The 13,935-nt window shown below is 42.7% G+C and overlaps 1 protein-coding gene across 12 annotated transcripts in view; it reads left to right on the plus strand.

The window, feature by feature from the left end:
• DLG2 (discs large MAGUK scaffold protein 2) overlaps nt 1-13,935 on the plus strand; it is a 1,398,326-nt gene that overhangs the window by 1,331,638 nt on the left and 52,753 nt on the right. The window lies entirely within an intron of this gene.

Genomic DNA, 13,935 nt, shown 5'->3' on the forward strand with positions numbered 1-13,935 from the left:
GCAGCAACACTGGAAAAAACAGGGGAGGGGAGAATGGAGGATCTTGGAAAATGGCATGGCAGGCTATAATCCGGAATAGGAATATTTCGCACTGCAACACTTTGTTGCAGCCCCTCCCCATTTGTTGAGTCCTGCTGATCAACTGCTTGAGACAAATCTGCTGTTGAGAGTTCTGTCTTCAGGACACATCACTGTTCATTCCTATTGTCAGAGGGGTTATCCCCTTCATCTTTTTTCCTTTTTTCTTTTTTTAAAGGTTCTCTCTCTTCATCATCCCCCCACCACTTCTGAATATAAATGTACTTGAAAACTTCAAGAAATGTTAAAACAGTGGAAGCTGTGCAAAAAGATTGTCCCACTCCCGGGTGATTTTAATGCCGATAATAATATCAATTCAATTAAACATGCTGGCCCCTAGACGGTTTCTTTAAAAAGAAAGAAAGAAATGAAAGAAGGAAGGAAGGAGAGAGCCAGTGGTATAAATAGCAGGTGTAATGTCATCAAGCAAGAAAGGAAACCTGAAATTATCACTTTGAAGCTACCCATTAAAGCCTTTTAATTCAGCGTATTTAATAGCATCACACTTGTCTGATCATTTCAGTTTCCACTTTCCTAATTGCTGGTGTGCAGGGTTTCAGTATCCAAACAAATAGGTGATGTCTCCAGAGCAATATGACTTTTGCACTGATGTGGAAAAAAATGTAAATAAGTTTATTTCGGTCAATGACCAGCAAACTGATGTGGAAAACGGAAATTGAAATTAAAAGGGGCAAAAGGGAGAAACCTTGCTGGAATTTGATACTGTCAGAACATATTTGGCTCATTAAAAACGTAAGACCCCTGCTGGATCAGGCTGAAGGTCCCTCTAGCCCACTATCTTGTCCTCACAAGCAGGACCTGAGTGTAACAGCCCTGTCCCCACTTGTGTTCCTCTAGTCACAGTCAGCTCCCCCAATGGCCATGTCCGCACATCACCCTGAGACAATCCATGGTTTAGCATGAATGTGCTGGCTCCCAAGGATGAGATCATAGCCATATTGCTTTTAAGGCCCGAGCAGTGCAGCAGCTAAGCCAAGGTACCCAGGATTGTGGTTAGGGTCTCTCCTCCTTATCCACAATCTTCTACCCAAGGTGTGTCCTAGGGTTACAGGAGAAGAGACCTTAACCATAACCCCAGGCTTAGCTGCCATCCTGCACTTAAAGGGTTTTGCAGGAAATCTTTCCAGGAAATTTGGGGTGGGATGCTTTTTGGTAAAAGCTGTGGTGGCCACATCTCCTCCCCTTCTTGCTTTAAACCAAATATTTTCTGCCGCTTCAAGTGGTTTCTGCAAGTGGTGGCCAGGTGGCTCGACCAGGTTCCCCAAAAATATCTCAAGTGGAACAATGTTGTGTCATGTCATAGCATAACTCCAGAGGCATTGTTTGTGAGGTGGGGGGACAGCTAGGCCATAAGCCTCCCCATACCAAACCCTATTCAGCTGGCTTCCTTCCTCATTCAGTTTCTGAGCGGTCCCTCCCTGGAAGATATAAAGACTTAAGAAGAGCCTGCTGGATAAGGCCAAGGCCTGTGTAGTCCAGCTCTCTGTTCTCACAGTGGTCAGCCAGATGCCCATGAGAAACCTGCGAGGAGAACCTGAGTGCGTGCAACAATGCTCTCCACATTTGCAATTCTCAGCAATTGGTATTCGAACTGCCTACAACAAAGGAGGTAGAACATAGCCATTGTGGCTAGTAGCCATTCATGGCCTTATCTTCCATTAGTTTGTCTTATCCATCCAAGTTGGTAGACATCACTACCTGTTGTGGTAGCAAATGCCATAGTTTAACTATGACCTGTGTGAAGAATGGAGGCAACCAAGAGGTCTTCTGTATCTTTAAAAGTTGTGCAGGGGGAAGGGAGAATTCCACCTTGTGGTATTTCCCACTACAGTGTTGCAAGAACACCTGCACTTGGCTGACTTTCTCTTCTCCTAAAGATACAGGATCAGTCTCAGGGATTGAACCTGACAACCCTAGACTGAAGAAGTGCTTTTTTCTGTTCTCACACCATTCAGCTTCATTGGATGACCCGACTTCTAGCATTCTGAGAGGGAGAAAAACTTTTCTCTGTCCACCTTCTCCACACCTTGCATAATTTTATACATCCCTATCATAACTCTATTTACTCACCTTGTCGCTAAACTAAAAAGCCCCAAATGCTGCAACCTTTCCTCAAACGGGAGTTGCTGTATCCTCTGGATCATTTTGGTTGCCCCTTTCTGAATCTTTTCCTGCTCTGCAATACCCTTTTTGACATCAGACATAGTTCTCATTCTCCCAGCTCTCTGCCCTTCTGAACCTTGCCTGCTCTCCCATCCCTCCAAGCATCTCACTTGACCCACTTCAACTTGCCTTCACGCTCTAAACCTACATTACACACCTTCACTCTCAGCCAATTTCTTGTAGTCCTTTGCTAGCTCTCTCCTGGCATTGCTACAACCTGAGTTAACAAGACTGTCAGCAGGCCTCATCTTGTAATAACTGTGCAACTACAGGGATCATTCACTTTGTAACCTAAGGATTAATTCTTTTATCAGTAGGACAAGTAACCAAGGAGGGAATGGAGCTGTTACTTAGCAACCACTACAGTAGCATGACCTTTGCTGAGGTAGTGCATGCTGTGATTGGCTGTGCAGATCTGAGGGAGCTTTTCCCATTTGTTTTTGTTTGTATGTCTCCCTGCCCTGTACAATGCCTGAACTAAGAAAGACAAAACCTCTGTTTTTTCCCCTCAGTTCAGTTTACTCAGAAAAGTGTTATCAGTTTTTTCTCTCTCTGGACTTTGTGTTATTTAAGTGACTCTGCCAACAATAACCACACTCAGGGAACTGATATATCAGAATTAAAGGAACAAGTTTGCCATTTCTGAGACCACTGAAAATTTGCATGCTCTGAAAAAGATTATTTTAGTTATTAAAATGTCTTTATGCTGCCTTTTACAGAGAGTTTCAAGGTGACATACAACAGTTTTTAAAATATATCATCATCATCACCATCATCATTTACTACCCACCCTGCACCCAAAGGTCCCAGGGTGACTTACAACAATTTTAAACTATAACATTAACAACAATTTAAAAACAACCTAAAATCCCAAAATAGGGTGGCTCCTAAAAATACATGTCTCAGGTGTCAAAGGCCAGGGTAAAGAGATTCATCATCAGCATTCACATAAAACTGTATAGTGAAGTTTCCAGAAACAGTGGGGTGAGAGTTCCATAACTTAGGGGTCACCACAAAGAATGCCCTCTCCCAGGCTCTCCCCTCCAAACTTCTGAGGGGAAGGCAACTACCAAGATGACCCCTGTTTGCTGATCTTAACACCTGACAGGGACTGTAGGGAAGGAGGTGGTCTTTCAGATATTTGGGAACCTAAGTCATACAGGGCTTTAAACACTAATGTGAGCACCTTAATTTGGGCCCAGAAATGAACTGGCAGCCAATGCAGCTTTTTAAATATAAGGGTTATATGAGATCTAAAGGGTAATCTGGCTGCTGCATTTTGGACCAGATGAAGTTTCCAAGTTTGAAATGTTGGATGTAAATATCAAACATTAAAATTGCAATACAAATGAAATGCATCTAATAGCCCAGCTAATAAATCGCAAGTGGAATTAAGCACCCACGAAAGCCTGGGAGCACAAATACATTTTTAATAAGTGCCAGCACACCATTAATATTGGTGCTTGCTTAAGCCCGGAGGGGAGGTGATTCCACAGACAGGGCTTCATCACACAAAAGGCCCTCCCCTAACTGCTGCTACATAATCCTCCATTGGTTGCAATGTAACCAAGAGGGGCATCATCATCCAATCATAGTGACCAAGCCAGGCAGTGAGGGAGGAGGCACTCCTTCAGGTCACCTGGTCCCAAGTTGTTGAGGACTGTATAGGTCAAATCCAAAACTTTAAATCTGGTCCGGTACCTTATTGGTAGCCAGTGCAGCTCCCTTGAGAGCAGTGTCATGTGTGCACAACAGGATATCCCAGTAAGTAGCCTAGCTGCTGCATTTTGCATCTTCCGGACCTTAATAGAAGCCCCAAGTACAGAGCAATACTGTAGTCCAGTCTCGAGGTTACCAATGCATGAGTCACAGTGACAAGGCTATCTCTATCCAGGAATAGTCGCAGCTGATATACCAGCCAAAGGAAAGTGGATTAGCCCTTGCTTTGACATATTCAGTCCCTTTTGGCGTGCTTTATTTATTTATTATTTGATTTATATCCCGCCCTTCCTCCCAGCAGGAGCCCAGGGCGGCAAACAAAAGCACTAAAAACACTTTAAAACATCATAAAAACAGACACTGAAATGCATTAAAACAAAGCAACTGTATATAAAAAGCCATGTTTTAAAAAAAGGTTTAAAAAAATATTTAAAATGATCAGCAGTGCAGTGGGTATAGCCTCATCTGAAGGCACGGAGAAAGATTAATCCATCAACTTGTTGCCCTTTAAGTCAAGAGGAGAACTTGAAAGGCGATGCTAGCAATTGCTAGGGTCTGTTTATCATTCGGGAACACCCTTCAGCAGGGAGCAATCCAGCTTGGATTGATGTTGCCTGCCCTTTCAGCTTCCAGCGAAGGCTGCATTTTGAAGGAAGTATGACATCCGTAGGGTGGCAGACAGTGTAACATGCTAAAGCACTGCGAGGAAACGACAGAGGCTTGTATTGCATCCGTGGGGGTGGGCAGATTCACGGTAGTTCTGATATTCTTCGAAACCAGGTAAGAGAGGAGATCCTGTGGCGACTCTGGCCAGCATGGCCAATGGTCAGACATGATGGGACTTGTAGTCCAGCAACATCCGGAGGGCCACGTGTTCCCGCCCTTGAAATAAAAGGTCCCATTGGAACCAGGACCCACAGTGGAGGGCAAAGGTCCTGTTGACCAGGCCTGCAGTGGGGAGCAAATAGAAAAATACACACACACATTATTGAGTCCTGACCTAAATAAGACGTGGCCATGCTGGCTATTTGTAAAAAAAGAAACAAAACCTTACGCTTAAGGCTAGAACTAAGTATGGGGTTTGTTTTTTTTCAAAATAGCTTTTGAAGTAGTTTTCAGAGTTTCAGCTGAGAGAAGGCAGCTTCATAATGTCCTATCAGAGGAGTCCTGCTGGATCTCATTTTGGTCTATTTGCAATAGTTTCATATGGTTCTGTGACTCTCTTGTTGTTTCTGTGGTAAGCTCACAAACACACACACACTCCTGGGTAGCTTCTTTATACTGGAAGGGTGTGAGGTACAAATGTTTCAATAAAACAAACTTCTGAAGAGAGCCCTGCCCAACCCTTTGCAAAAGGATATCCACAAATTAAGTACTAAGGCAGGAAGGGGGATCCTCACACCTGGGGGCTAAATGCAATGCCACCGTCCCCCAGCCTCTTGATGTGGCCCTGGATGGAGACCAGAGGGGTGCATGTGAATGTTTCAAAACTAGCCTATTGTGCAAAGGTAAAATTCACTTTCGCCGCTCTGCTCACTTTTGCCCCTGTGACCCTGCCCACCACTGGCATATGGCCCCCAGGAGGTTGCCCGGAAGAAAACAGGGCCCCATGCCTGGTTTACCTAGTCCAGCATCATGTTTCCCACAGTGGCCATCCAAATGCCCCTGGACACCCTGCAAACCCAAGACGAGCACAATCACCTAGGAAGCTGCCTTATAGCAGGCCAGACCATCTCCATCTCACTCTACACTGACTGTCTACACTGTCTAATCCCCTTGTCAAGCTGTCTAAGTTGGCAGCCGTTCCCACATCTCTTGGAAGTGAATCCCATAGTTCAACTATGCACTCCATGATGGAGTATCTCCTTTTGTCTGTGCTGAATCTCACAACATTCACCTTCATTGGAAGGTCCCATTGGGTTCTAGTATTGGGGGGGAGTTCTCTTTGTCCACTTTCCTCACAGTATTACTAGGCTCTGTAATGCCTCCTCTTATGCACCTTTTCCCTAAACTAAAGTCCCCAAATGTTCATCAGTCGTAGAATGGTTGTTCACAAGTTTTCCTGGGCAGCAGGAATTCATTCATTTCATTCATTAGCGAACACTCGTGGCCAAGTAAAATTGTCTTCCAAGATAAAGTCTTTAACAGTGGGTCCGTAAGTGACTATGGAGGCCAATTCTGGATCCACACAGCCTCCCACAGTGAGGACATAGGTTTCTTCCTCAGTCGTAGAATGGTTGTTCACAAGTTTTCCTGGGGAACAGGAATTACTATGTGCCCGTGTAAAGAAACACTCCCTAACCCTGTTTCATGCTGTCCTTTCAACCTCAAATTGCTCTTTTCCCTGTTCAGGAAAGCTCTTTGTTTGCCAGTTCCTTTCATTCCATTGAAAACTCTGACATGTTTTGCTCTCAAATGTTTCCAGCAAGTGCCCTCAGTAATACAATGAGAATACAATGGCTGTGGGATGCTGTAACAGCAGGTAACATGAAGCAAAAATTGGTAGTATTCTGTACAAGGGAACTGTACAGGTCGCGGCTGATCAGACAAGAGTTAGCAGCCTCTTAAGTAGGTCACGGCTGCTGCTTAGAGCATTGAACGTTTTCAAAAGAGCCATCATACTAGGTCACATCAAAGGTCTGTCTAGACCACTGTCCTGTTTCCCATGATGGCTATTAATGGGTGCATTAGCAGTTTAAAGCAGATCATGTACAGAAGGGGGAGAAATTTGGTTCGGTTCGGTTCACATTTTAATTTGAATGTGAGTCTGCCTTATTCACCCTTCTGGAAACAAAGCTTGAACCAAATCACATTCCTTTGAAATGTTCACTTCTCTGAATTTTGTGGTGCAGATCTCAAACCTAGAAAGAAAGTTATGAAAATAATATAAGAACATCCATTATGTTGAGGAAAAATACTTGCAAAAATGTGTATTCGTCAAACTGCATGCAAAAAACTGTTTATTGGGAGAAATTCACGCTGATGAATTTTCAAGTCAATTTTTTTAAAAAAAATGCAAACCGCTGCAAAAATGTGGAGAACCGAATTTGAGCAGATCTTGGAAAAGTTACTTTTTTGAACTACAGCTTCCATCAGCCCCAGCCAGCATGGCCACTGGATTGGGCTGATGGGAGTTGTAGTTCAAAAAAGTAACATTTCCAACCTCTGGTTAAGAGTAAGGGCTGGAAATTGCTGTCTTGCCAAGAATATGCAGCTACACATTCCAGCTTCTTTAGAAGCAAGTTGGAGAGATCATTACCAGAACCTTCATTTAGCACTAGGTGACCCTTGGCTGTGGGCTGGGGCAAAAGCACTTGACACAGGGCTTCGGGAAGTGGCTATAGCTCATTGGGAGACAGGTTTTCGGCATGCAGAAGGTCTCAGGTTCTCTCCTCAGAATCTCCAGCTCAGAAGGGACTTTGGCAGAACATGCTGAGAAATGTGGTGTTGGAGGAGAGCTTTGTGGATACAACAGACCACAAAAAAGACAAATAATTGGGTGTTAGAACAAATTAAACCAGAATTGTCACTAGAAGCTAAAATGTTGATACTGAGGTTATCATACTTTGGACACATAATGAGAAGACAAAATCCACTAGAAAAGACCATAATGCTGGGAAAAACAGAAGGGAGTAGAAAAAGAGGAAGGCCAAACAAGAGATGGATTGATTCCGTAAAGGAAGCCACAACTTACAAGATCTGAACAGGGTGGTTTATAACAGATGCTATTGGAGGTCACTTCGCCGTAAGTCGAAATCAACTTGAAGGCACATAACAGCAACACAGATGTCGATATGGTTAGGTATAGGTATAGGTATAGCTAGAGAGAGTCTTCTGCACGTTTGTCTCTTCCTGTCTGGTGTTAGAGCCAAAGACAGCAGTGTTGTGAATAAAAGGAATTGGAACTGAGAAGGAACAATGGAAAATGCCTGCTGCCTGCTGCAGATGCTGACCGGAAGAAAACAATGCAGAACAAACAGGGATGTATGAACACATCTGTAGTTCCTACCCCTATCCAGAGCTCCATGTCCGAACAAGTCAGTCCTAGATCTTACTTTCATGTTTTTAAACAAAAATACAAACAAAAAATGTGCACTTTAATTCCCCTTTGTTTAGTAGAGTTGATGATAAGCCCCACTTTCTGCGCTCTCTCTCTCACACACACACACACACACACACGTACAATGAGCTAGATTTCCTAGTTTCATTACCATGTAATATCTGTTTTCATCTGACTACTTTTGGGGAGAAAGGGAAGAACATATGCAACAATTTTCTTTTCAGAGCAAAACTCACAGAAATATAGTAAATGTGGGGGGGGACATGGTGGTGATGTCATTAGGCTAGGGAAACTTGAGTTCAACTTCCCACTTAACCACAAATCTCATTGCACCACTCCTTATCTCTTAGGCTAGCCTACTTCACAGGGTTGCTGTGAGGATAAAATAGTCAGTGGGAAGAGTGGCTTTTGATCACCCCAGAGGAAAGGAAGGATATAGCTGGAATTAATAAATGAATTGTCCTGATGCGCAACCTATACTCTGCACAAGAGGCTACTGTAAGGACAGAATATGGAGAAACCAATTGGTTCCCCATCGGAAAGGGTGTGAGGCAGGGGTGTATTTTATCACCCTATTTGTTTAATCTGTATGCAGAACATATCATACAGAAAGAGGGATTGGACCAAGATGGAGGTGTGAAAATTGGAGGGAGAAATAGCAATAATTTAAGATATGCAGACAATACCATACTGCTAGCAGAAACCAGTAATGATTTGAAACAAATGCTGGTGAAAGTTAAAGAGGAAAGCACAAAAGCAGGACTGCAGCTGAATGTCAGGAAGACTAAAGTAATAACAGAAGATTTATGTAACTTCAAAGCTGACAATGAGGACATTGAACTTGTTAAGGATTATCAATACCTCAGCATAGTCATTAACCAAAATGGAGACAATAGTCAAGAAATCAGAAGAAGGCTAGGACTGGGGAGGGCAGCTGTGAGAGAACTAGAAAAGGTCCTCAAATGCAAAGATGTATCACTGAACACTAAAGTCAGGATCATTCAGATCATGGTATTCCCGATCTCTATGTATGGATGTGAAAGTTGGACTGTGAAAAAAGCGGATAAGAGAAAAATCCACTCATTTGAAATGTGGTGTTGGAGGAGAGCTTTGCGCATGCCATGGACTGCGAAAAAGACAAATAATTGAGTGTTAGAACAAATTAAACCAGAACTATCACTAGAAGCTAAAATGATGAAACTGAGGTTATGAACACATCATGAGAAGACAAGATTCACTAGAAAAGACAATAATGCTAGGAAAAACAGAACAGAGTAGAAAAAGAAGGCCAAACAAGAGATGGATTGATTCCATAAAGGAAGCCACAGACCTGAACTTACAAGATCTGGACAGGGTGGTTCATGACAGATACTCTTGGAGGTCACTGATTCATAGGGTCGCCATAAGTCGTAATCGACTCGAAGGCACATAACAACAACAAATCTATTTCATACCTGTCACACACAAACATACACACGCATAGCAGCTTGATGGAGAGGATTCAGTTGGCAGAACCAATGCAGAAGGAAAGGGTCAAGCCTCTTCACTGCAGCCTCAGTCTGGCTCGTGGCTCATGGTCTACCTATTTCTGCCATGGTGATGTGAGCCATGCTAGCAGTGGGTGGACCGGCGAGGTGTAGGCGGGCGAGAAGGACATGGACTTGGACGTACCAGTTGGGGAAGGACCAAGCGAGGGGCAGGACACTGACACCAAAGGTAGATTCATGATGGCGCACGAAACTGAAACTTTCTCTTACTTCAATAAAAGAAAAAAACACAGCCACGTCTGAGTCTGAGATCTTCAAGTTCGGACACAAGACCTTTGACTGTTCATGCTGGGAAGGAGAGGGCTAACCCTTTGCCTTGGACCACATTCACACATACATTCATTCCCCTATCATTCCATTTTAAACAGGCATGGCTTCCCCTAAAGAATCCTGGGTAGTGTAGTTTGCGAAAGGTGCTGAGGGTTGTCAGGAGATGCCGTATTCCCCTCACAGAGCTGCAGTTGCCAGAGGGGGTTAACAGATGGTCCCTCTTTCCAGAGAACTCTGGGAATTGAAACTCTGTGAGGGGAATCAGGCGTCCCCTAACAACTCTCAGCACAATTCACAAACTGCATTTCCCAGGATTCTTTGGGGTAGTGTGGTCCTGTAGAGGAGTGAGTGAATGGAGCCAATGCTGTTTTCAGAATCCAAGTCTTAGCCCGTTACAAATTTATTGCCGAGAAGGGTTCAGATCCGTATAATAGCTTGGACGATCTGCATTCTGTTCAGGTATGCCTGAACATGACGTTTCAGCCTATATAGGGGGCTATGGGACAATGCCAGCTGGGGAGTCCCCGGAGTCCCTGTCCCTGTCCACATAGTTCCTGAACTTTCTATGTTGAGCAGGGTCTTCTGTCTGTATTCTCTGAACGTAAATAGACGCCTTCATACAATCATGAAACCTGCTTTTCCAGGGTTCTCGATCACGTGAAGGTTTCTGCTTGCACTCAAGCAATTATGGGTCGAGCATAAGAACATAAGAAGAGCCGGCTGGATCAGGCCAAAGGCCCATCCAGTCCAGCATCTTATTCTTTCACAGTGGTCAACCCGATGCCCATTGGAAGCCCCTAAGCAGGACCTAAGCCCAACAGCTTTCACTCCACCTGTATTTCTCAGCAACTGGTATTCAGCGGCACACTGTCTCCGACAGTACAGGGAGATCATAGCCATCATGCCTAGTAGCCACTGATAGCCTTATCCTCCATGCATTTGTCTAATCCTCTTTTAAAAGCTAGTGGGTTGCACTACCATTTGCCAGAGCAAATTCCACAGATAGAGAGATAGATGAGATAGAGAGATATCTTGCCTGTTCAGCTTGGGATGGTCAGAAACAGAGAGGATGAAGCCAGTACCTGCAAGGAGATTGAGGACTGGGCCAGCATGCTACCTGTGCCCTATTTCCTGTTCAGACATAACGGCTAATCAGAACTTTAATATGTATTGGATCTGTTCAACAGAACAGATTAGTACCTTGCTAAACTAGTATTCACTATGGTTACCAACTTGAAGAAAATGAAGAGGTGTTATTCTAGTAAGGAAATGTTCCTGGTTATTTTTTTTCTAGAGGCTTTGATTGCTATTTATAACAAGTCTATTTATATATCTGTTTCCACCTATCACCAAGATACAGCTTCAGCTTTTTCCCCAATCAAATCATTTCTGAATGAGGTTCTGTAATCAACATAACACTGTGCAACCCTTATTTCTCCAAATTGTTCAAACCTGCATGGTGATCACCTGATGACTGTGACATCCAGTGGTGACTTAGATATGTGAACTGGACCACCAGAGATCAGATATCACAGAATGGAGGTTTTGAGGAGGCATTTAGTTTTCCTGGAGCTGGTTCAATATTTATTGGCTAGTAACCCTGTTCAGTGAGAGCCAGTGTGGTGTAGAGGCTAGAGTGTTGGACTACGACCTGGGAGACCAGGGTTCGAATCCCCACACAGCCATGAAGCTCACTGCGTGACCTTGGGTCAGTCACTGCCTCTCAACCTCAGAGGAAGGCAATGGTAAACCACCTCTGAATACCACTTACCATGCAAACCCTATTCATAGGGTCGCCATAAGTCGGGATCGACTTGAAGGCAGCTCAACCTGTTCAGTCATTCCTGTGTACATACACAAAACACTTGGGTGGGTCCAGTCTGCCCCCTGCTGGGCACATCCCTAATGTCGCCAGGTCCCAACAGGCCCTGCCCCTCAATGTCCAGAAGCAGAATATCTTTTTAAAAGCCTGAGAAGGCATTTCACATGTTTAGGAATCTTGATCATGCAGAGCACCTGTATGTATTATTATGTGTTTCATTGGTTAATTTATATATAGCTTCATTTTTCAACAGAAATCTCTACAGATTACACTTTACAGATCCCAGAAACCTTGCATACACACAGACATCTCTTTGCTGATGTCCTGCTGAATGTGCAGACAATTTGACCAGAGCCAGTGGGACGTAGCGATACCAGGATGCAGCCAGTGGGTTGCAGCTCTGCCCCTGTCCACATGTTCAGTTCATGAGTGGGAAAACAACTGAACAGGAGTTTCGTGGTACCTCCCTGTTGGGAGGAAGGGCAGGATATAAACCAAATAATAAATAAATAAATAAATAATAATAAAAATAAATAACGATCCCAAAGCCACTTCACACATTATTTTTCCCCGCACAATTTCTATTGTGGTGAGATTGGACAATCAATATACCCAGTAACTGTCCTGTCCAAGGAGGTAAATGTCCACCAGTCCAAACCTTGAACAACGTGGGAAACTCAAAATAAGTTGCCGGACAGCTCACCAGGAACATGCGCAGGCAATGATATGGAGGTGTAGTGTGCTTGGTTCTCACTAGGTAGTGGATCATGATCTACATCTGCAGAGCTATTAAGAAACTGCTTCATATTACAATAGACAATCTTTAAGGTTTGAGAAACAGAAATAATGGCTAGGCTAGGGTCTGACTGCCAGGATCACAGACTTCTTGCTGTATTGGGAAAATGTGTTCATGGCGACCTGCAAGACCTAAAATTCAAGGTGTAGCAATTACAGGGAGACATTTCACAAGAAGGCAAACAGGTGTCCAATCTGCATTACCATGAGGAGCTTCTGGTCTTGAGGATCTAGCTAATCAGGCATTTTTCTAAGATAAAAAAAATTACAGATTATTTCTGTCTGAAATGCACTTTTTCATATTTTGACTGTACGTTATTGAGAGGTGTGGCTAATACAGATACAAATTTAAATATGAAATGATATGATGACTGTGATACAATGTCTCAATAAACTATGTACAGTAATTTGATAATGTCTTTAGTTCCCCCAAATGAAAAGACATATAGCTTGCTGATTTTAGACCTGTCCTCTTTGTGTATTTGAAGGATGTCTGCAATAAATTTATGCGAGATATTTTTTAACAAAAACATAATTCTAACAAGTATCTGTTATCAAAAGACATTAATTTGAAAAAGTGGTCACAAAAAAAAGCAAAAACAAAAACAAAAAGCACACATTTTGATTTCCATTAAATTCCGTAGGCCATTCAATTGATGCTGTTTGCATGCCAGCCTCCACCCACCCCTGCAACCAAATTACTTTCAAAGCATATACGTTTATATTTGATCTGCCTTTCTTTTATGTCTGCATGATTTGTGTATTACTTTTTGCATGCAGTTCACATTGTTTCAAATTTGAATATTTGCAGCCCTAGCAAACCATTCATAGGTTTCCATGTATATTATTTCCCCCTCCCCCTTCGTTTTCTGTTACTAAATTTTAAATATGCTTGGAATGTAAAAGTGGCATGAAACTTTTGTGACACAAGTAATTAAATCCTTAACAATTTGGAATCATCCTCTTCTGAAAACGTTGTCCTTTTTCTAGCTGCTTAGTCCACCCTTTAGGATCAGACACAGTGCTGTCTTACCCGTTCTTAAGTATATTGGATTCTAAATGTAAAGCCAAATCTCGATGAGCTCATTCATATGGTCAAAGTTCATTGAACCAGCATAAACAAGAAACGCTGACTGGCACATCATGCAGAAAAATTATTTTTTATTTATATAACAATTTTTAGGCTGCTTTTTTTTCCAGCTAAAAAGGGCTCCAGTTTTAAGAAATCTCAGTTGGTTAATTATTGGTGAATTTGGAGTGATTGACTGATTAATTAATCACTTAAATTCTCATAAATCTGTATATAAGAACTATAGTTCTGCAGGAAACACTCTTTTTCTCTTCTTTTATTATTATTATTATTATTATTATTATTATTATTATTATTATTTAGTTACTCACCCATAAAATCCCAGGTTGGGTTACATCTACAATTCCACCCCTAAAATACTATAGAATAC

The sequence above is a fragment of the Rhineura floridana genome, chromosome 5 (genome assembly GCF_030035675.1).
Source record: "Rhineura floridana isolate rRhiFlo1 chromosome 5, rRhiFlo1.hap2, whole genome shotgun sequence".
NCBI lineage: Eukaryota > Metazoa > Chordata > Lepidosauria > Squamata > Rhineuridae > Rhineura > Rhineura floridana.